The sequence below is a fragment of the Triticum dicoccoides genome, chromosome 2B, assembly GCF_002162155.2.
Source record: "Triticum dicoccoides isolate Atlit2015 ecotype Zavitan chromosome 2B, WEW_v2.0, whole genome shotgun sequence".
NCBI classification, from domain to species: Eukaryota; Viridiplantae; Streptophyta; class Magnoliopsida; order Poales; family Poaceae; genus Triticum; species Triticum dicoccoides.
This window is the reverse complement of record NC_041383.1, coordinates 814,625,596-814,647,730: the sequence shown is the minus strand read 5'-3', so window position 1 is coordinate 814,647,730 and position 22,135 is coordinate 814,625,596.

Sequence of the window (22,135 nt, the reverse complement as noted above, 5' to 3'; positions counted from 1 at the left end):
CCAGGATAGTCGATAGATATATACAACAATCATACCATAGGCTAGCTTCTAGGGTTTAGCCTCCTTGATCTCGTGGTAGATCCACTCTTGTAACACACATCATCAATATTAATCAAGCAGGACGTAGGGTTTTACCTCCATCAAGAGGGCCCGAACCTGGGTAAAACATCGTGTCCCTTGTCTCCTGTTACCATTGATCCTAAGACGCACTGCTTGGGACCCCCTACCCGAGATCCGCCGGTTTTGATACCGACATTGGTGCTTTCATTGAGAGTTCCGCTGTGTGATCGGCGAAAGGATCAATGGCTCGACTGCAGGTCAACTGCGACGTTGGTTTCTTCGTCACCAGCTCGACTGGTCCCCTTGGCTTGACCGAGGACTGCGTCCTACCTCCGATCGTCATGTTCGGATGAAGGCCTTCATCAACACCAACTCCGATCTCTATCAAGATCATGGAGGAGTCATCCATGGAGCTCGGGGGCTCAACATCAACATTGCCCTCAGGCGACCGTGCTGTTTTTCTGGACAGCAAACTTGTATCCGCCGCCGCCGCCTCCTCGAGTATCGCTTAAACGATTACTTCGGTGCAATTATGCGGAATTAAGTGTACAACAACCCTGCAAAAATTTCGTCGAGTTCCGATGGAGGAATCTCCGGCAATCTCCGATATACCGGAGCCCTGTTGAATCTGGACGAGAATCTGGACGAGTTTAGGGCGTGGTATCCAGCATCTAGCTCGGATGTCCTTTGGAGGATCCAACCGTTGATTTTCTGCGGAATTCCCATATCTACCACCTGCCAAAACTTCAGCTCGATCCGACCGTCCAAATTCCGGGAAACTTCTGATTAGTGCATCACTTTTTGGATCTGTTTTCTGCGCGAGAATGAATCCGACCCGAATTCATCTTCTTTATGAACGGGATCTCGGACATCCTTTTTGAAGGAAGTTTTCGTATGGGGTGTTGTGTTTTATTCTCAAACACGTCCCAGTAGTATTAAAAGTATTCTTGCAATACGAACTTCACCGTCGCGCCGGTGTCAAACCAGCCCGACAACATCACTCCACGGCGGTCGACCTGCGTTAGACATGCCGTCGCTTTGTTGAGCCGAGCTCAATTTCTTCGGATCATCATCTCAGCCAGCCGAATAATAGTTCGACATCACAGAGGATAAATCGTCACCAACATCACCGCCCCACGGATTACACGGAGCGGGCACACCTGCATCGCCAGACGGTCACTTCATCAAGCCGGCATCGACCACGTCACGACCTGCATCGCTGGACCGAGGGCTTCATCATCTCTTCATCAACCTACTCCGGAGACTTCGGCGTTGCTGGCCGACCAGCTCCGTCACATTTGCTGGACCGAGGGCTTTGCCTCGGCGAGCCAACCTTTGCCAGCATCGCCATGCCGTTGCTTTATCGCCCATCAGGCGATAGGTGTGCGGATCGAGTCCCAATTTTGGGAATCACCTTTCTTCGGATTGCTACAACAAATAAGCCAAGTGCTATTAATCCTAGTATTTTTTGCTTGTTTGGGTTCATTTTCCCAACGAATTATTACTCTGGTTTGTCCATCATATGTACGTAGGTCTATCAAACGGTGACCGCATTCACGACGGTCGCATGGTGGTTCGGATAGTTTCCGTACATAGTCCGGCGAACGCCGCATCCGGAACTCGAACCGACCTGTGAATTCAGGCCTTGCCATGCCTTTACCGCATCACGCCGCCACCCTGCATCGACATTGACTTCGGCGCCATGCCATATTTCTTTTATTACTCACTCTGCATAAATTATTTGTTATGCAACGATTTTTTATTACTATTATCTCCGGTTTGCACTATTTTTTGTGCACAGGAAAATGATCCAGCCGGACTATATCCTTTGGCGTCACCTCGGCTGGACGGGGGGCTTCGTCAACACTTCATTACCCCATGCCGGGGACTTCGGCATCACCTTGCCGTCCCGCATTGACCGTGCTATGTCACCACTTCGGAGTGCCGAGCTCTTTGCTCCGCCACCTTGGTACCGGCTTGGGGGATGGAACCTTGTCCCGCATCAAGCTCGGACCGCGTCATCAATACCGAACACATTAACCAGCTAAGTTGCCTTCATGCTCAAACTTTTAAATTTTTAACTTGTGTTCGGCTCGACCAAGCATTATACTTTTTTGGAAAAAAGTTGCTTGTAAAAATTTCCTTGTCCAAACTTTGTTTGTGACGCGCAAATTCAAATACCCCATTTACTTGGGGGCTTCCTTCATGAAGCTTTTTCCTGTTGCATATGGTTATACTTGTACGTCTTCGTTCCTTGTTCGTGTATTACGCCACAATATGCACCATATTGACTTAAGCGATTTGCAAGCTGGGTTGCCTGGCTCCTGTGCTTACCCCTACGTTCCCAATTGTTCGGCTAGGGAGTAAAGGGAGCTCCTCTGCGATTGTCACGATCGGGTCAACCGAGCCGGACCTCAGACTGGGTGAAGCTGAAAGCTAGCGCTCTTATTGTTTTCAATCATGGTCGGCACACAACGGAACTCATGAGTACAAAAAATCTATTGCACAAGTCTCATAATAACAATGAGCACCGAAGAAAGGTATCGGTGGGGGTACTATTTTCTTCGAAGATGCTTCTTACTCTTCGCAGTAATATAGCATAAGTTCCCTGAGCGCGCTTTGTCTGTTACAGCATTATGGCCTGATTGCCTGGTTATTGGAAACACCATCGATATTCTCTACAGGTGGAGCACATAACACTTTTTGGTCCTTGACCGAAGAGGGAGAAGCCGACGGTCGGTTAAGACGCGTTTAAAGTTCGGTTGAACATAGATATGATATAAGTACTTCGGTACATGCAATCATTCTTTTACCCAAGTCACTTGGGGGCTCTTAAATTTATATGAGCCGTTTTATGATGAGTGTTTTTCTTCTTAGTCGTTGCAAAGTTTTTATTATTATTTATCACTCCTTTTTTCGACACAAGTGTGCGGTCACTAGCCGGGGAGCCTAATTTCTCTCTCAAAGCCGCTAGAGTTTAGTTTGCTAAAGTGGCCTAGTAAGAAGTACTCCGCCTTCGGGATAGGAGGTTGAAGCCGTAGGCTGACCCGCTTTAAGTTTTGTGATAGGATGTGTCATGTTAAAGCACGGCAGAAGCACCTTTTTTTTCTAAAGTCCAATTTCCGGATTGGCACCGAACACTTGATCTAGTTCGGACATTAACCTTTTGAATAAGTTTTTCGGCTTTTCGAGCCCATGGCACTTTTTAACTATTTGTATGTTTTCAGCACAAATCTCGAAGTGCAATGCCGGACACCTATAGAGATTCGGCAAAAACATTCTCGGATATTGCTATATATGCATCAGTTTCGAATTGTGTCTTCGGTCAATAGTTGGGTTGCCCGGCTCCAGTGCTTGCCTCCTATGTTCCGCTTTGTTCGACTAGGTGTGCAAAGGGAGAACCACTACGATTGTGCTTCCAGCTCACATGGTTAAGCACCTCAGTGGAGAAAGCCGAAAACTGACTGCCACAATAAGCGTAAACTGGTCCGCCATCCGATGACGGCGTTAAAAGATGGGCCATTCATAACAATGGCCGAAGTGTTTACGACTTGACCTCAACTGTCGCCGAACACTACCGTGGGCTATTAACTGGCCTCCCAAACTAAATCCTCGATATTTTGCTCTTACATTGGGGCTGAGGTTTCATGATCATGCTTAGCATGACAACTCAAAGAAAGGAACCGATAGCGGGACTATTTTCTTTGGAAGAAATGTCTTGTTTGTTAAACAGTAATATAACATGTCTCTCCGCGTACCTTTGTTTATAAAACCGTATGGCCAGATTGCCTTGTTTGTTGTAAATCTTTGCCCTCATAAAGGCTTTATAAAGTAAGGACAAACACTCCTCGGCTATTGGCCGAGGAGGTGGAAGCCGATGGTAGGTCAAAAAAGTTTTGTACAATGCGGATCTGAGCATTAATGACGTAAAGTACTTGGATACATAGAGTCATTACACATAATTTGTCACTTTACTAGGGATATCGATCCTTAATTCGGCCTCCCGTGCCCGCATTAAGGCTCGGGGGCTACTGGGCTTCAGGCTTATTATTTATACAAATATTAAAGTGGCACATCGATCCCCTGATCTGGTATTGCCACCCGACCAGTGTCTCGGGGGCTACTGCATTGCCTGTTCTATGCAGAAAATTTTAAGTGCAATACAATTTCCGAGGAGATTTTGATCCTCAGGTTGGTCGGCCGCACCCAAACTGAGTCTCGAGGACTGAGCACGCCGCTTTTTGTGTCCCGAAGTATTCTGCCGAGCTAGGACTTGATCCTCAGACCGATTTTGCAAATCAACATGAGTCTCAGCGGCTACGGGGATCAGCGGTCTTATGTCATCCTTCATGAGACCGATACCCACCTTGTGGGCTACTGGCGCCAATCAAAAATATTGACAAAAATCAGCCCACATTCGGGGTGGTGCACCACCTCAGAAGCAGTCCGGCGTAAAGCTCGGGCACTAGTGGCTGGCTCCATAGAGGGCACTTCCGGCATTAAGCTCGGCTAAACTCCTTCAAACTTCTTTGAACCAAGGTGACTTACGACACCTCGGATATAGTCTGGCGTTGGAGCTCGGATACATAGTCCGGCGTTGGAGCTCGGATACCGTCCGGCGTTGGAGCTCGGATACATAGTCCAGCATTGGAGCTCGGATACCGTCCGGCGTTGGAGCTCGGATACATAGTCCGGTGTTAGAGCTGGGAAGCAGTCCGGCATTGGTGCTCGGCTGCAAAAGATACCTCAAATGCAGTCCGGCGTTGGAGCTCGGACGCAAGAGGACGTTGCCGCCCGGGAACAACTTCAAACCCGAGGTGTGGCATAAAAATAACAAGGCATTGATAAAGGCCGGAAACTTAAAGGGGCTCCTCGGATACCCGACGTGTAAACTCGTCGAATGCATTTCGGCGATCCTCAAGATCGAAGATGAGAAGATTTGTTGAACCAGTTTTCAAGACCGACGACCGAAGATGAAGAACAGTTCGAAAGAATCGAGGAGCGTCCCCAACTTGAAGACCGGTTCAGGGGGCTACTAACGGTGTCCTGGACTAGGGGGTACTCACCACGTCGTCTCCCAATCAGTTGGATTGGGCCAAGGATCCCCATGGCCGTATACTCATGGGCCAGTCCGGACAGTTGCCGCATACAAGGAAGATTCCACAAGACTTGGCGATCAAGACAAGGACTCCTCCCTCACCGGCGTATTCGGCTAGGACTCTTGTTATCCTAGGCCTCTGGTGCATTATATAAACCAAGGCCAAGCTAGTCGATAGATATATACAACAATCATACCATAGGCTAGCTTCTAGGGTTTAGCCTCCTTGATCTCGTGGTAGATCCACTCTTGTAACACACATCATCAATATTAATCAAGCAGGACGTAGGGTTTTACCTCCATCAAGAGGGCCCGAACCTGGGTAAAACATCATGTCCCTTGTCACCTGTTACCATTGATACTAAGATGCACTGCTTGGGACCCCCTACCCGAGATCCACCGGTTTTGACACCGACAAGGACTTTGAGCGTTTTGCTGAAATGATTAGACCTATTTTCTTAAGCATGCGCTTAACTGATATGCTTAAAACAAACCCTTATGCTAAATATATGAAAGATATCATCACTAATAAGAGGAAAATACCTGAAACTGAGATTTCCACCATGCTTGCCAACTATACCTTTAAGGGTGGAATACCTAAGAAACTTGGTGATCCCGGAGTACCCACTATACCTTGCTCTATTAAAAGGAATTGTGTTAAAACTGCTTTATGTGATTAGGAGCCGGTGTTAGTGTTATGCCTCTTTCCTTATATCGTAGACTTGAATTGAATAAGTTGACACCTACTGAGATATCTTTGCAAATGGCTGATAAATCAACTGCTATACCGGTCGGTATTTGTGAGGACGTGCCTGTTGTTGTTGCGAATGTTACTATCTTAACAGACTTTGTTATTATTGATATTCCCGAGGACGATAGTATGTCTATTATTCTTGGCATACCCTTTTTAAATACTGTAGGAGCTGTTATTGATTGCAACAAAGGCAATGTCACCTTTCATGTTAATGGTAATGAGCATACGGTACATTTTCCGAGGAAGCAAATCCAAGTTCATAGCATAAATACTATTGAGAAAATTCCATCAATTATTTTGGAGGTTTTGAATTTCCTCTCCCTACTGTCAAGAAAAAGTATGATATTCTTATTGTTGGGGTTTTCATATCCCCGTTGAGGTAACTTAGTGTCACTTTGAAATTTCTCCAGTTCAGTGTTATTCGGAATGAGTTTGTTAACAACACTTGATCAACCTTGTTAGTGGATTCATTTTGATGATCATGAGATGGATGAAACTAGAAGGCACAACCTTCTGTACCCTCTTTTTAATTTCTGTTTTTAGTTTAAATAAAGCAAAAATAGTATTATCCGTCTGTTTTCTGAATTATCCGTGCAATAAAGAATAGTCCGAAAATAAAAGTGCTCAATATGCCTTGCAAATTTAGTATGATTTTTTCTGGAATATTTGAGGATTTTAGGCACTGAAAACACTGCAGGAGGGGCATGCATCAGGCCACGAGAGTGGAGGGCGCCCCCCATAGGGCACACCCCCTGTCTCGTGGGCCCCCGGTGGCCCCCCTCCACTTATGCCAGCACGCACACACTTCATCTTCTACCCAAAAAAAACCCCATCCAGCTCAAGCCCGAGTTCTAGCTCGTTTTGCTGCGATTCTCGATCTCTTAGCTCAAAGCTCCTTTCACAAAACTGCTTTGGGAGATTGTTGCTTGGTATGTGACTCCTCCATTGGTCCAATTAGTTTTTTGTTCTAGTGCTTTATTCATTGCAAATCCTTGCTGCCTTGGTGACCCTTTTATTGAGCTTGCATGTTAAATTTTTGAGGTCCCAAGTAGTTCCAATGCATGATATAGGCTCTAGGCACTTGTAGGAGTAGTTGCTATCAATCTTGTTTAGTTTTATGCACTTTTATTTTGAAGTTACTAAAAATTTCAGAAATTTTCAGAAAATGTTAAGGAAACTTTTGAGGGGCTCTTCTAGCCACAGCTCCCAGGAAAAACAAGCCAAAGAGAAGGAAAAAGGCAAGTATAATCTTCCTCGCTTAGCGGAAGTACGATCGTGTGAATGGCCATGCGAGGATTTCTTGAAAGAGGCTGGAATTCATGAAGACTTTTATGCTTTAATCGAGACTGCAGGCCTCACCGGTTTCATCAACGACCGAATCGATAAGTATCTCTTACACATCGATACCTTTGTGCAAAACTTTTATTTTTATCCTAAGAAGTCACCGCCTGCAGTATCATTTCATTTATATGATGAGTTCAAAGAAATGTCTTTACGTCATTTTTGTGGGGTATGTAGAATACCTTATGTGGGAGAATTAGAGGAGCCCCATCGTGAAGATGTGGCGGGCTTTGTTAATACTATCGCCGTAGAGGAGCCAAAGAAGGGTTCCGAGGCGAAAGTCTCTAGCATACACTTTCCTGTTTTACGCTACTTTTCCATATTTGCTAGTAGATGCTTGATTGGTCGTGGAAATAGTGGAAACTTGAGTGTTCCTGATATTATTAGTCTTCAACATGCTTTGCTTGGAGACGATACTTTTAGTATGGGTGCCGTTGTTGCTAAACGGCTAGCCCCGAATCGTACAAAAGGCCCCATATTTGGAGGTATCTATGATGCACGTATTGCTAGACATTTTCAGATACCCATTAGGCACGATGAGGAAAAGGAGACAATATTGCCTCCTCACATTTTAGATTACAAGATCATGGTAGCACACAAGTTTATTGTTGAGAACGAAGATAGGACGCTCTTGTATAAGCTTAGATTCAATAAGTAACACTTCGAGATTATTATTTTGCCTGCGCCTCTGTTGTTTGATTTGCTTGCAGAAAAATTTCTCGTCACACCGTAAGCGGTGAACAATCATCGAGCCCAAGCTTTTACTCCAGAACCTGAACCTGAGCCGGAACCTGAACTGGACCCTTATCGTGCATCATCTGTCCAATGGGATCCAGAGATGACCAGCCAGTGGTATCCTGATTACACCTCTCATCACACCGGGGAGAGTAGCGGTGATCCCTGGTATTAGACCAACTTAGGCCAAAAGCCTAAGCTTGGGGGAGTACGTATTTCTCACCGACTTTACATTCATGTTCACACACTAGTCGTCGGTGCTCATACTCTTTCATTGTATTATCCATGTTAGTTTAAATTTCTTTTTCTAGTTTTCTTCTTGTGTGTTTGATAAACCTTGAGAAAAACCAAAAAAATTAGTTAGTTTAATTTCCATGCTTGTAGTAGAAATTAAAATTAAAAACCCCAAAAGATTTCTTATTCTTCTTTTACTTGTTGGGAGTTTTCCCGTGTAAATAGTTTTCTTTTCTTTTCTTTCCTTTGGGGGTTGAGAAGAGCATATTGGAAATGCTGAGTGGCTCTCATATGCATGATTGTTTATTTAACTTAGAGCCTATATTACTTGTCTTCTCTTTTGAGTTGAAGGCTTGCAGATTCCAGCTTAGTCCAATGCACGTGCACTCTTATTATTATACACATCGTTCGGTCGTGCAAGTGAAAGGCAATAATAACGACATATGAGGGACTTATTGGGATGAGAAAAGCTGGTATGAACTCGACCTCTCTTGTTTTTGTAAATATGATGAGTTCATCGTTTCTGAGTCAGCTTATTATGAAGTAAACATATTTGCAATGACATTTAGAGAATATAGTTGCTTGTACCATGCTTGATTAGCTTTGAGTTATAATGGTTTACCTTGCGTGCCAACATGCTATTAGAATGATTATGATGTGATATGATGGGATGGTATCCTCCTTTGAATGAATTGAGTGACTCGACTTGGCACATGTTCATGCATGTAGTTGAATCAAATCAACATAGTCTTCATGATATTTATGTTCATGGTGGATTATATCCTACTCATGTTTGTACTCGGTGTGGATTAGTTTTAATGCATGGTTATGACTGTTGTCGCTCTCTCAGTTGGTCGCTTCCCAGTCTTTTGCTAGCCTTCACCTGTACTAAGCGGGAATACTCCTTGTGCATCCAAACTCCTTAAACCCCAAAGTTGTTCCATATGAGTCCACCATACCTTCCTATATGCGGTATTTACCTGCCGTTCCAAGTAAATTTGTATGTGCCAAACTCCAAACCTTCAAATGAAATTCTGTTTTGTATGCTCTAGCCGCTCATGTTTCCACTAGGGCTGCCTATATCTTCCATGCTAGGTGGGTTATTCTCAGAGGAGTGGACTCCGCTCCTCATTCACGAGAAAGGGCCGGTAACCGAGATGCCCAGTCCCATGATCCAAAAATATCAAAGCAAATCAAAATAATTGAACAACCCCCCCCCCAGGGCTGTTGTTTGTTGGAGGCACTCGTTGTTTCGAGAAAGCCATGGCTTGATGCTTGTTGGTGGTTGGGGGAGTATAACTTTTACCATTCTGCGTGGGAACTACCTGTAATGCATTTAGTATGGAAGATACATCCATCTCATAGCTGTTGCGTTGACAACAAAAGTATGCCTCTCAAAATGTTATTCAATCTCTATTTTAAAATCGAGCTCTGGCACCTCTACAAATCCCTGCTTCCCTCTGCGAAGGGCCTATCTATTTACTTTTATGTTGAGTCATCATCTTCTTATTAAAAAGCACCCACTGGAGAGCACACTGTTATTTGCGTGTATTACTATTGGTTTACATTGGGTATGACTTGACTGGATCTCTTTTACCATGAATTACAATGTTTAGTCAGTCCTTGATCTTTAAAGGTGCTCTGCATTTATGTTTTGCGGTCTCAGAAAGGGCTAGCGAGATACCATTTTGTTATATCATGTTATGATTGTTTTGAGAAAGTGTTGTCATCCGAGTTTTATTATTATGGCTCGCTAGCTGATTATGTTATTGATATGAGTAATTGTGAGACCTAAGCATTATTGTGAGTATGGTTAGTTTATAATATTGTTGAAACCTGAAAGATGGCTTTGCATGTTTACAACAACAAGAGAAAATAGAGTTTGTAAAAGTTTTTCTTTTTCACTTTCAGTCTATCAACTGAATTGCTTGAGGACAAGCAAAGGTTTAAGCTTGGGGGAGTTGATACGTCTCCAACGTATCTACTTTTCCAAACACTTTTGCCCTTGTTTTGGACTCTAACTTGCATGATCTGAATGAAACTAACCCGGACTGACACTGTTTTCAGCAGAACTGCCATGATGTTGTTTTATGTGTAGAAAAGAAAAGTTCTCGGAATCACATGCAAATCCACGGAGACACTTCTTGGAATTAATAAGAATTTCTGGGCGAAAGAAATGCACCAGGGGGCCCAGGGCCTGTCCACGAGACAGGGGGGCGCCCCCCTGTAGGGCGCGCCCCCTATCTCGTGGGCCCCCTGGACCTCCACCGACCTCAACTCCAACTCCATATCTTCCATCTCGGGGAGAAAAAAATTAGAGAGAAAGTTTCATCGCATTTTACGACACGGAGCCGCCGCCAAGCCCTAATCTCTCTCGGGAGGGCTGATCTGGAGTCCGTTCGGGGCTCCGAAGAGGGGGATTCGTCGCCGTCGTCATCATCAACCATCCCCCATTACCAATTTCATGATGCTCACCGCCGTGCGTGAGTAATTCCATCGTAGGCTTGCTGGACGGTGATGGGTTGGATGAGATTTATCATGTAATCAAGTTAGTTTTGTTAGGGTTTGATCCCTAGTATCCACTATGTTCTGAGATTGATGTTGCTATGACTTTGCTATGCTTAATGCTTTTCACTAGGGCCCGAGTGCCATAATTTCAGATCTGAACCTATTATGTTTTCATGAATATATGTGTGTTCTTGATCCTATCTTGCAAGTCTATAGTCACCTATTATGTGTTATGATCCGACAACCCCGAAGTGACAATAATCGGGATACTTCTCGGTGATGACCGTAGTTTGAGGAGTTCATGTATTCACTATGTGTTAATGCTTTGGTCCGGTTCTCTATTAAAAGGAAGCCTTAATATCCCTTAGTTTCCACTAGGACCCCGCTGCCATAGGAGGGTAGGACAAAAGATGTCGTGCAAGTTCTTTTCCATAAGCACGTATGACTATTTACGGAATACATGCCTACATTATATTGATGAACTGGAGCTAGTTCTGTGTCACCCTATGTTATAGCTATTACATGAGGAATCGTATCCGGCATAATTATCCATCACTGATCCATTGCCTACAAGCTTTTCACATATTGTTCTTCGCTTATTTACTTTTCCGTTGCTACTGTTACAATTACTACAAAAACCCAAAAACATTTATCTTTACTGTTGCTACTGTTACCATTACTATCATACTACTTTGCTACTAAATACCTTGCTGCAGATACTAAGTTATCCAGGTTGGTTGAATTGACAACTCAACTACTAATACTCAAGAATATTCTTTGGCTCCCCTTGTGTCGAATCAATAAATTTGGGTTGAATACTTTACCCTCGAAAGCTGTTGCGATCCCCTACACTTGTGGGTCATCAACGCGCGAAACTAGCTAGTACTACTTACTTTGGGTGTGTAAATCACAGCTCCTTCTTCTCTAGACCCGGAACCATTCTAGTGAACTTTTTCCAAACCCTGCCCAGCAAAGAAAATGATTACTTGATATCAGGAAATGAACGGAAGTTGCCGATATGGTGCGATAATGATTCAACTTACTTCTGGAGCATTTCACTCATGTCCGCCCACATCTTAGGCTCTTTACATCTCGAGTCCAAGACAGCTACTACTCGAGGGTCAAACTTAATTGATAGCAGAATAAAGTGGAAGCTGCGCATGCATAACTCATCAATTACATTTAACCTCGAGTAAGCGAAACCGAATATGCACAAGATAGTAACACTCACCTGAATTTGTAACGAAAGAGTGTTTCCTGTTTGTTTTGATGTCGAAGGGAAAGCCTTTAGCAAGTTTTTCTCAGTATCTTTGCCTCTATTTTGTATCGCCCATTCATTTACGGTATTTGGGCTGATAAACCCAATGTCATAGATTTGTCTTCTCTTGCATTCGGCGATCTTCAATCTGCATAATATAGTGAGGATAATTATATATACATGCAATGAACGAGCTGAGCTAGAGACTTAATTACAGAAATAATATTTACAAACAGTAGCACGTCATGAGAGTTTTGTCGACATCGTCTTGATTGAATAACTGAAATAATTCCACAAATTCAACGTACATCATGTCGACCCCAATGAAGTTGTGCCGATCTTTAGTTCCCAACAAAAGATTGTCGGTCCCATCCTTGCAGGTATCCAAGTACCAGTTATGCAATGTTCGCATCATCGATGGTAGATACGGGAGCTGATCAGGTTTGATGAGAGTCTTCCCGTGCTTGTACATAAAGGGTGCTACGACCTCACCATTTCAAACTGTACATCATCGCCCACATAATCACCAAGAGTTGTACCAGGCGCTAGCCCCGGATGATTATCGATATCACTAGACACCTTGAGTGGGGGGCACGAGTGCTTCTCCTGTTCGCCGAGCTGGGGAATTTTTTTCCTACTTCGTCTTGCAGCACTGGTAGTACTTCCCGACCGCTCTACTTTCTCAACTGTCATTTCAATACAATAGTCATAGTGTGATTGCGGCGGAGGCAGTGGTGGTTGCTTAAGGAAATTCAAGGCGCATTTCGCTTTCACCGGATCTATTATTTCCTTTGAAGGTGGACGTTTTTGTTCAAAATGGGCCTTCACTTCGGCAGACACGATGTCCTTGTTTTCCTCGTCAGTCCTCTCATATGGATCCTTGCTGCATAATTTTCGGGACATATGTCTTCGTTGAATTTGTCTAGCAGTCTCCACATGTGTTTGTACTGATTGTACCATGTCTATTTAATATGACACATGGTTATAAAAAAACAAATGATTATCGCTTGTGTTCGTCTGAAACAAACCTATGAAGCCGGTAGCATGTTTACAGGTCAATGGCCTGCAATGATTCCCCATTGTAGCCCAGCAGTGAGCCCTCTCATGCATGCATTAGCCTAGTGTGAAGTGCACCCCTCGCATGATTGATACGACTCTGACGTATCTATAATTTTTGATTGTTCCATGGTATTGTATTATCCATCTTGGATGTCTTATATGCATTTATCTGCTATTTTATATGATTTTTGGGACTGACCTATTAACCTAGAGCCCAGTGCCAGTTTTAGTTTTTTTCTTTAATTTTGAGTTTTACAGAAAAGGAATACCAAACGGAGTCTAAATGACCTAAAAATTACATGATTTTTTATGGACCAGAAGAAGCCCCCGAAGCAAAAGAGTTGGGCCATAAGAGCCACGAGACCTCCACAAGGGTGGAGGGTGCCCCCCTAGGGTGCACTATCCGGTCTTGTGGGCTCCTCATGGACCCTCCTGACCAGTTCTCGACGCCAAAAATTCCTATAAATATAGAAACCCCTAGAAATAAACCTAGATCAGGAGTTCCGCTGTCGCAAGCTTCTATAGCCACGAAATACCAATTGGGAGCCCGTTCCGGCACCCTGCCGGAGGGGGAATCCATCACCGGTGGCCATCTTCATCATCCTGGCGCTCTCCATGACGAGGAGGGAGTAGTTCACCCTCGGGGCTGAGGGTATGCACAAGTAGCTATGTGTTTGATCTCTCTCTCTCTCTCTCGTTCTTGATTTGGCACGATCTTGATGGACCGCGAACTTTGCTATTATAGTTGGATCTTATGATGCTTCTCCCCCTCTCCCTTCACTAGTAGAAAAAGGGCCTAATGTGAAGCACATTAGTCCCGGTTTGTAACTGAACCGACACTAATTTGACCATTAGTGCCAGTTCCAATGGCTAGGCGGACAACACTCATTAGTACCGGTTCATGGATAACCTTTAGTACCGGTTCGTGCCGCGAACCGGTACTAAAGAGGTGGTGGCAGGCTGGTGTCAAGCTGCGGCCCCACCAGCACCTGTAGTACCGGTCCATGCAACGAACTGGGACCACAAGTTCACCATTAGTCCTGCTTATTTCTAACAAACCGGTACTAAAGGTCTTCCTATATAAACCCCTTCGTCCATCCCGTGCGCTCTGTTCTTCCCCTTTCCTCTCCTCTACTTTCTTCCTCTTCCTCTCGAGCTCACACTCCATTTTTGCCAAAATTTGTGAAGATTTGAAGGCACCCCATCCATCCAAGTGATCACAAAGGTTAACAACCTTGTCCTTTCATCTATCATTGCTATATTAGCTTTTGCAATGCTCTATAAGTATAGTGATTTGTGGGTTTTATTTTGGGAGGAATTATATGTTGTAGTATTTGATTTATATGCAATCTGAGGTCAAAATAACTCTTACTTTGCATATGTAGGTTTGGTTTACTTAGTGCCTTCCCGTCTCCGTCCTAACCATCATCGGTCGCCCGCACCGTCCCGTCGTCAGCTCCATGTTGTGGTGAGCCTCTTGTTCTTATCTTTTTAATATAAAAAAAATCATGTTTGTGTGATTTAGATATATAGTTACTTGTATAATTTTCTTACCCGTACATTGTTTGTTATACATAGCGCCATGGTTTTGATATCCGTCCCCGTCGGCCCTCGTCCGGGTTAGGATTCAGATGTGGTATATTCTCTTTTATAATTATTTGTTGCATTTTGTATTTATGACAAATTATGCCCATCAAGTTGACATAGATATTTTTATCTAGGAGGTATGTGAACTGGAAATTCCAACTGACCCTATTGTCGAGAGGTAAAATTTCCTTGAAAAAGAAAACAAGTATTTGAAAGAAAAATTGAAAAGAATTGAGGGGGAGAAGATGGAATTGGAGTTGCATGCTGCTGATGTCGTCGATGATCACAAGATCAAGATGGAGAAAATGCGCTTGAAGATTAGAAAGATTAGAAAATATGCCATCGATAGTGAGGCTTGGTATCATTATGCTGCTGGATCAATTGTTAACTTGGTTGCAATCTTGATCGCATTTGTTGTTGCATTTAAATGATTTAGCTAGAGAGTTTGTATGTTGTTTTATGAGAATAAGTGTGTATGAACTTTATGTATGAACTTGTATTAATTTGGTCTTTTCGGCGCTGTGTAATGAAGATGAGCCGGCAATTGATGTACGGTGACCGATGCTCTCCCTAGTTCGTTAATGGCGTGCGTACTTTTCTACTTGTGGCTGAGGCAAACAAGTGGGCAGATGGTTTCATGTGTTCTCCATGTGCTGGCTGTAAGAATGATTGGAATTATTCTTAGTCAAAAACCATTCACCTCCACCTGTTTGAGTTTGGTTTCATGCCCCACTATAATGTTTGGACCAAGCACGGAGAAAGAGGGGTAATGATGGAAGGCAATGAAGAAGAAGAGGACGACAACAACTATCCTGGCCATGAGTTCCTTCAATATGATGGTACAACAATGGGGGAAGAAACTGAGCTGGCAATGCGGGAAGAAGCTGAAGAAGAGGCATCAAATGAGCCCGCTGATGATCTAGGTCGGGCCATTGCTGATGCACAGAGAAACTGCGCAAATGAAAAGGAGAAGAATAAGTTGCAACACATGTTAGAGGATCACAAGAAATTGTTGTACCCGAATTGCGAAGCTAGCAAGAAAAAGTTTGGCACCACACTAGAATTGCTGCAATGGAAGGAAGAGAATGGTGTATCTGACAAGGGATTTGGAAAGTTGCTGATAATGTTAAAGAAGATGCTTACAAAGGACAACGAATTTCCCAAGAGTATGTATGAAGCAAAGAAGGTTGTCTGCCCTCTAGGATTAGAGGTGCAGAAGATACATGCATGTCCTAATGACTACATCCTCTACCGCGGTGAGTACTAGGATTTGAATGCATGCCCGGTATGCGGTGCATTGCACTGTAAGATCAGCCGCGATGACCCTGGTGATGTCGAGGGCGAGCGCCCCATGAAGAATATTCCTGCCAAGGTGATGTGGTATGCTCCTACAATACCATGGTTGAAACGTTTGTTCCAAAACAAAGAGAATGCCAAGTCGATGTGATGGAACAGAGAAAACTGTAAGAAAGACGGGAAGTTGAGAGTACCCGCCGATGAGTCGCAGTGGAGAAAATCGAGAGAAAGTATTGGGAGGACTTTGCAGGTGACGCACGGAACGTATGGTTTGGTCGAAGCGCAGATGGCATTAATCCTTTTGGGGAGCAGAGCAGTAACCATAGCACCTGGCCTGTGACTCTATGTATGTATAACCTTCCTCCTTGGTTGTGCATGAAGCGGAAGTTCATTATGATGCCAGTGCTCATCCAAGGCCCTAAGAAACCCGGCAATGACGTTGATGTGTACCTAAGGCCATTAGTTGAAGAACTCTTATAGCTGTGTAATGGAAAAGGTGTACGTGCATGGGATGAGCACAAATAGGAAGAATTTGACCTACATGCGTTGCTGTTTGTGACCATCATGATTGGCCTGCTCTCAGTAACCTTTCAGGACAGGCAGACAAGGGATACCACGCATGCACGCACTATTTGAATGATACCAACAGTATATATTTGGACAATTGTAACAAGAATGTGTACCCGGGACATCGTCGATTTTTTCCTAGCAGGCATCCCAAAAGAAAGAAAGGCAAGCATTTCAAAGGTGATGCAGATCACCGAACGAAGCCTCGCCACCGTACCGGTGATGATGTACATGATATGGTCAAGGATTTGAAGTTAATCTTTGGAAAGGGTCTCGGTAGACAATCTATTCCGACAGACACTAACGGACGTGCACCCATGTGGAAGAAGAATTCTATATTTTGGGACCTGCCCAATTGGAAAGGCCTAGAGGTCCGCTCTGCAATCGACGTGATGCACGTGGCGAAGAATCTTTGCGTGACCCTGCTTGGCTTCTTGGGAGTGTACGGGAAGAAAAAAGATATACCGGAGGCATGGGAGGACCAACAACGTATGCACGGAAAGGACGACATACATCAGGGTCATGCCAGCTACGCTCTTACCAAAGAAGAGAAGGTACCATCTGGCTTCTCGTCGAATATAAAGGGAATAATAAATATGGCAGAGAAAAAGTTTCAAAACCTAAAATCTCATGACTGCCACGTGATATGACGCAGCTGTTTCCGATTTCATTGAGGGGGCTTCTATCGGAAAATGTTTGATTAGCCATTGTGAAGCTGTGTGCATTCCTCAATGCAATCTCTTAGAAGGTAATCGAACCATAAATCATACAAAGGTTGGAGAATGATTTGGTGCAATGTCTTATCAGTTTCGAGTTGGTGTTCCCACCATTCTTTTTCAATATCATGACGTGCGTCCTAGTTCACCTATGTGAAGAGATTGCTGTTCTGGGTCCTGTATTTCTACACAATATGTTCCCCTTTGAGAGGTTCATGGGAGTCTTAAAGAAATATGTTCATAACCGTGCTAGGCCAGAAGGAAGTATCTCCAAGGGCCATGAAAATGAGGAGGTCATTGTGTTTTGTCTTGACTTTATTCCTAACCTTAAACCGATTAGGGTTCCTGAATAGCGGCATAAGGGCGGACTGGGTGGAAATGGCATGCTAGGACCGGATCAAATAATATGTATGGACGGGCATTCTCTCATTGAAGCACACTACACAGTTCTACAAAATTCCGCCTTGGTGGCTCTGTATATGGAGGAACACAAAAATATTCTTAGCTCCAAATACCCGGAGCAGTGTGAAGACTCGATTACACATGAACAAACAAGGACTTTCGCCGGTTGGTTGCAGAGATGTGCCATGCATGACGCCACTATTGAAGATGACCTGTACTTACTGTCCTAGTTACCATCTTCGAATATATCCCAAATATACAGTAGCATCCAGAGCTCGCTGGTAATCCGCATCTACCACAAACAATCATGAGCTTAGGAGGACTAAACAAGAGGGGGTCATACTAAAGCTAGACTTTGAAAAAGCATAACTAATCTCGTGACTTTTGCTACCAGGGGTAGGAAGGAAGCATTGAGATCTAGGGAGAACAAGCAAGACCAAGAACAAGAATACTTACCCGAGTCAATTCTTTCCTTCCTGTGCGAAAGCAAGGCCTCTTTCTCGACTTTACTTGAATGCCAATTACTGAGCTATCTTCTTTTTTCTTTTTCTGGCGAAAGCACATTTTATTATACCAACGTAGTGTCCGCCCCTCCTAGGAAGAAGAAATTTGCTACTTTGGCTCATCAGTTGGTAAGTCTGTTTATGAAGTTCAGTGCCCAGAAAAGAGAAAAAAAAGACCAAAACAAGCTTTTTCAAGCTCTACAAGTCCTATATATATAGTGTTCCACTAGATAGCCGTGTTAAACTAGTCCAGTCTTGCCGAGTGGCCTTATCTTCTCGTTACTAAACAAGAGGGCGTATGGGTTAATAGCTCTATCTTTATTCCATCGAGGAGTCGAGCCCCGAAGCTCAACCACTAATATTAGGAGACCGCTCGCCAATGGAGACTCGGGTCAAGAGAAAGCACCCCACCCTATCTAGCTAGCAGGGGGACCCCCCTTTTCAAGGTGGAGACGCGGAAAGGGAAAGGATTGAGTAGGCCGGTATTGAATTTCAAATAGGTTGCCCTGTATATATCAGGCATGAGGTTCTACTCCGACCCGGAATCCTGCGTGGTGGTTGGTCACCTTAGCAATAATCTTCTTAATGTTGGAGAAAATGAGGATCACTGACTTAAATTGGAACTGATACCTAGACTACTTGGTTCTAGCTTGCCACCCCAGAAGGCGACGTATACACACTAGACGTACCACTGGGGAACCTATGGCTAGAGAGAATCTCTCGCGATGGAGAAATGTCAAATGGGAAGCTCCATGGAGGCACACATCATGTTGTTCGTCATCAAAATGGGACTGACTCGCTCAGGAATAGGCATAGGATTGAGGAACTTTCTAGCGTAATTACTTTCAATGGGTATGTGATAAATGGGAATGCATTTTACACGACCACCCAAGATAAAAAGAGCACCAACCAAAAAAGTGGTGTCCACTTTGATGCAGCAACCAGTAGGGGAAAGGACACGATCCGATGTTTTGTTAACCTGGCCTGGCTTTGGACGTTAAGGCGCCTGTGCATAATGAGCATGTGTTTGGAGTCCTGCACCCTAGAGATTTGGGATGTCAGCCTTTGCTGTCTATGGTGTTCTAAGCCGGCAGTATGAATAAATTGCACCGAGCACCACGCTCTGAGTCTGGGCTATTACCCTTACTGCATATGGCATGGTAAGCCGAAAATGCATATAAGTATCACATGTATGATATTTCTTTAATTATGATTATATGAGGTTTTGATAAACCGGACCTGGTTATGGACGATGCAGTCACCAGTGGGTTTTTATGGAGTATTATGATCTGCTTTGGGGAAACCGCCAAGGCACTTGTGCTCTGTTTGTATGCAGGGTTTATGACAACATGATCAAGCAAAGTTGATAATGAGTATGAGCATAAACAGTGGATCGTCAAAAAGATCAAAATGGTTCATGAGTGTTATGCAGATCAACATGCGCGATGGCATCACAGATAATTATTTCCAAGCTAGGTATTACATGGCAACAGACGGCCCAAAAGAATAAGTGTTTTGGAAAAGTATCACAACTGGCAGATGCTAAGCCGGCCTACGGTTTACTGGTCTTGGCCTTGGCGAGTTGAGGGTTGTGGATCATCCAGCACTGGTTCATCGTCCTCTTCTTCACCCATTGGCTGGAAGTCAGAGGTTGCCCAGTTGATCCCAATCAAAGCCTTGAGTACAGTCTCGTCACTAATAAGTGTTGATGGGTCAATGTCATGGGCGAAAGTGTGCATAAAAATTGGAGGAGTAAGTTCCTGGGACTAATGGATCGGTGCTTTGACTTTCTTGTTGTTAGCATCGTAAACCGCCTGATAATGTGACAGGTCAGTATCTTGAGCTAACTTGCTTGCTAAAGGATGCATTTCACTTGCTATTGAAGCAAATTCCTCAATGCTGAAGTGAGACCCGTCCTCCTTGACACTAGGGCAACTGTTAGCCAAGTCCTCCGGGTCAAGATCTGCTTGCCACGCCTTGGACCGGGTTAGTGTAGTGATGTCACCGGCTCTTGCAGCTGATCGTTTAAGCTCCTCAACCCGTTGGGGCAACACAGATAGCTTCACCAGTGTGTCCTTGATGAGGGTTGGCGGTATCTTCTTACGCGAGATTGTAGAGATAGATCGTTGTGCACCACTATATAATTGCTCTATGAGAGTATATGCGGCTTTTAGTTTCTTGCGCATATCTGAGCCGAGGTGGGCGATCCTGGTGTCGGTGTCAGAACCGGCAGATCTTAGGTAGGGGGTCCCGAACTGTGCGTCTAAGGATCAAAGGTAACAGGAGGCAGGGGACATGATGTTTACCCAGGTTCGGGCCCACTTAATGGAGGTAATACCCTACTTCCTGCTTGATTGAATTTGATGAGTATAGGGGTTACAAGAGTTGATCTACCTCAAGATCGTAAAGGCTAAATCCTAGATGTCGAGATTGTACGATTGTGATTACCCCTAAGGACTAAACCCTCCGGTTTATATAGGCACCGGAGGGGACTAGGGTTGTACAAAGTCGGTTTAGAGAGGAAGGAAACTACACACATGGACTCCAAGCTTGCTGTCCACGCAAAGGAGAGTCTTACCCGGACATGGGAGAAGGCCTTCGGTTCTGTATCTTCACGGCCCGTCAGTCCGGCCCATGTCACACAGGCCGGCTCTCCGGGGACCCCATAATCCAGGACTCCCTCAGTAGCCCTCGAACTTGTCTTCAATGTGGATGTTGTATTCGGCTTCATGTCTTCGGCTTTGCAAGGCGAGTTCCATGGTACTCCATATAGTTCGGCCTTTACATTTAAATATTGTACTCTTTAGCTTCTGCGCCACTGTCGCCTAGGCTTCCACGTGTCAAACAAATACGAAGGGTCTAAGTATTTTTACAAGTAACCCCTTGACCATGTAGGGAAGGCGCTTATTTAATGAGATTAAATCTCAGATGCCATTCCTCATCAGACCAAAAATCCTTAGAGCTTGCCATAGGAAACCAATCAAAGATGGCTGATAACCCACAAGTGTAGGGGATCGCAACAGCTTTCGAGGGTAGAGTATTCAACCCAAATTTATTGATTCGACACAAGGGGAGCTAAAGAATATTCTTGAGTATTAGCAGTTGAGTTGTCAATTCAACCACACCTGGATAACTTAGTATCTGCAGCAAGGTATTTAGTAGCAAAGAAGTATGATAGTAATGGCAACAGTGGCAAAAGTAAAGATAGCAGTATTGTAGTGATTGTAACAGTAGCAACGGTAAAGTAAATAAGCGAAGCACAAGATGTGAAAAGCTCATAGACATTGGATCAGTGAAGGATAATTATGTCGGATGCGATTCCTCATGTAATAGCTATAACATAGGGTGACACAGAACTAGCTCCAATTCATCAATGTAGGCATGTATTCCAAATATAGTCATACGTGCTTATGGAAAAGAACTTGCATGACATCTTTTGTCCTATCCTCCTGTGGCAGCGGGGTCCTAGCGAAAACTAAGGGATAGTAAGGCCTCCTATTAATAGAGAACCGGACCAAAGCATTAACACATAGTGAATACATGAACTTCTCAAACACTACAAAAAAAAAGACACATCCGTGAAATTTTGGGCCGAACGAATTTTTTTTCGGTCATACATATGACACTTCTATGACGATAATTGTGACAGAACCCGGTATCATCCTAGATGTGGTGGGCTCCTACTTCTATGACAAAAAATCATGACAGAAAATGGGCTTTTCGCCCTGGGCGGGCAGAGACGCAGCTGCATGACATTCTTTGGGCCGTCCATGACGGAAAAAACCGTCGTAGAAGCGAGGGGGAGGAAAATTTCGGGGAGTTGCCGGTTACGGTGGGAGGTCGGGGGCCGAGCGATGCGCGTTTCTCTCGTACACGTACGCACGTGTGTGTGAGGTGTTGGCTCTAACTGAACCCGAGTGATTGCACTGCAGGCTACGCGTCACTGAACCCGAGCGATCGATCAATGGCTGTTAACTGAACCTGATGGAGCGATTCCTTCGCTACTGCTGCTAACTA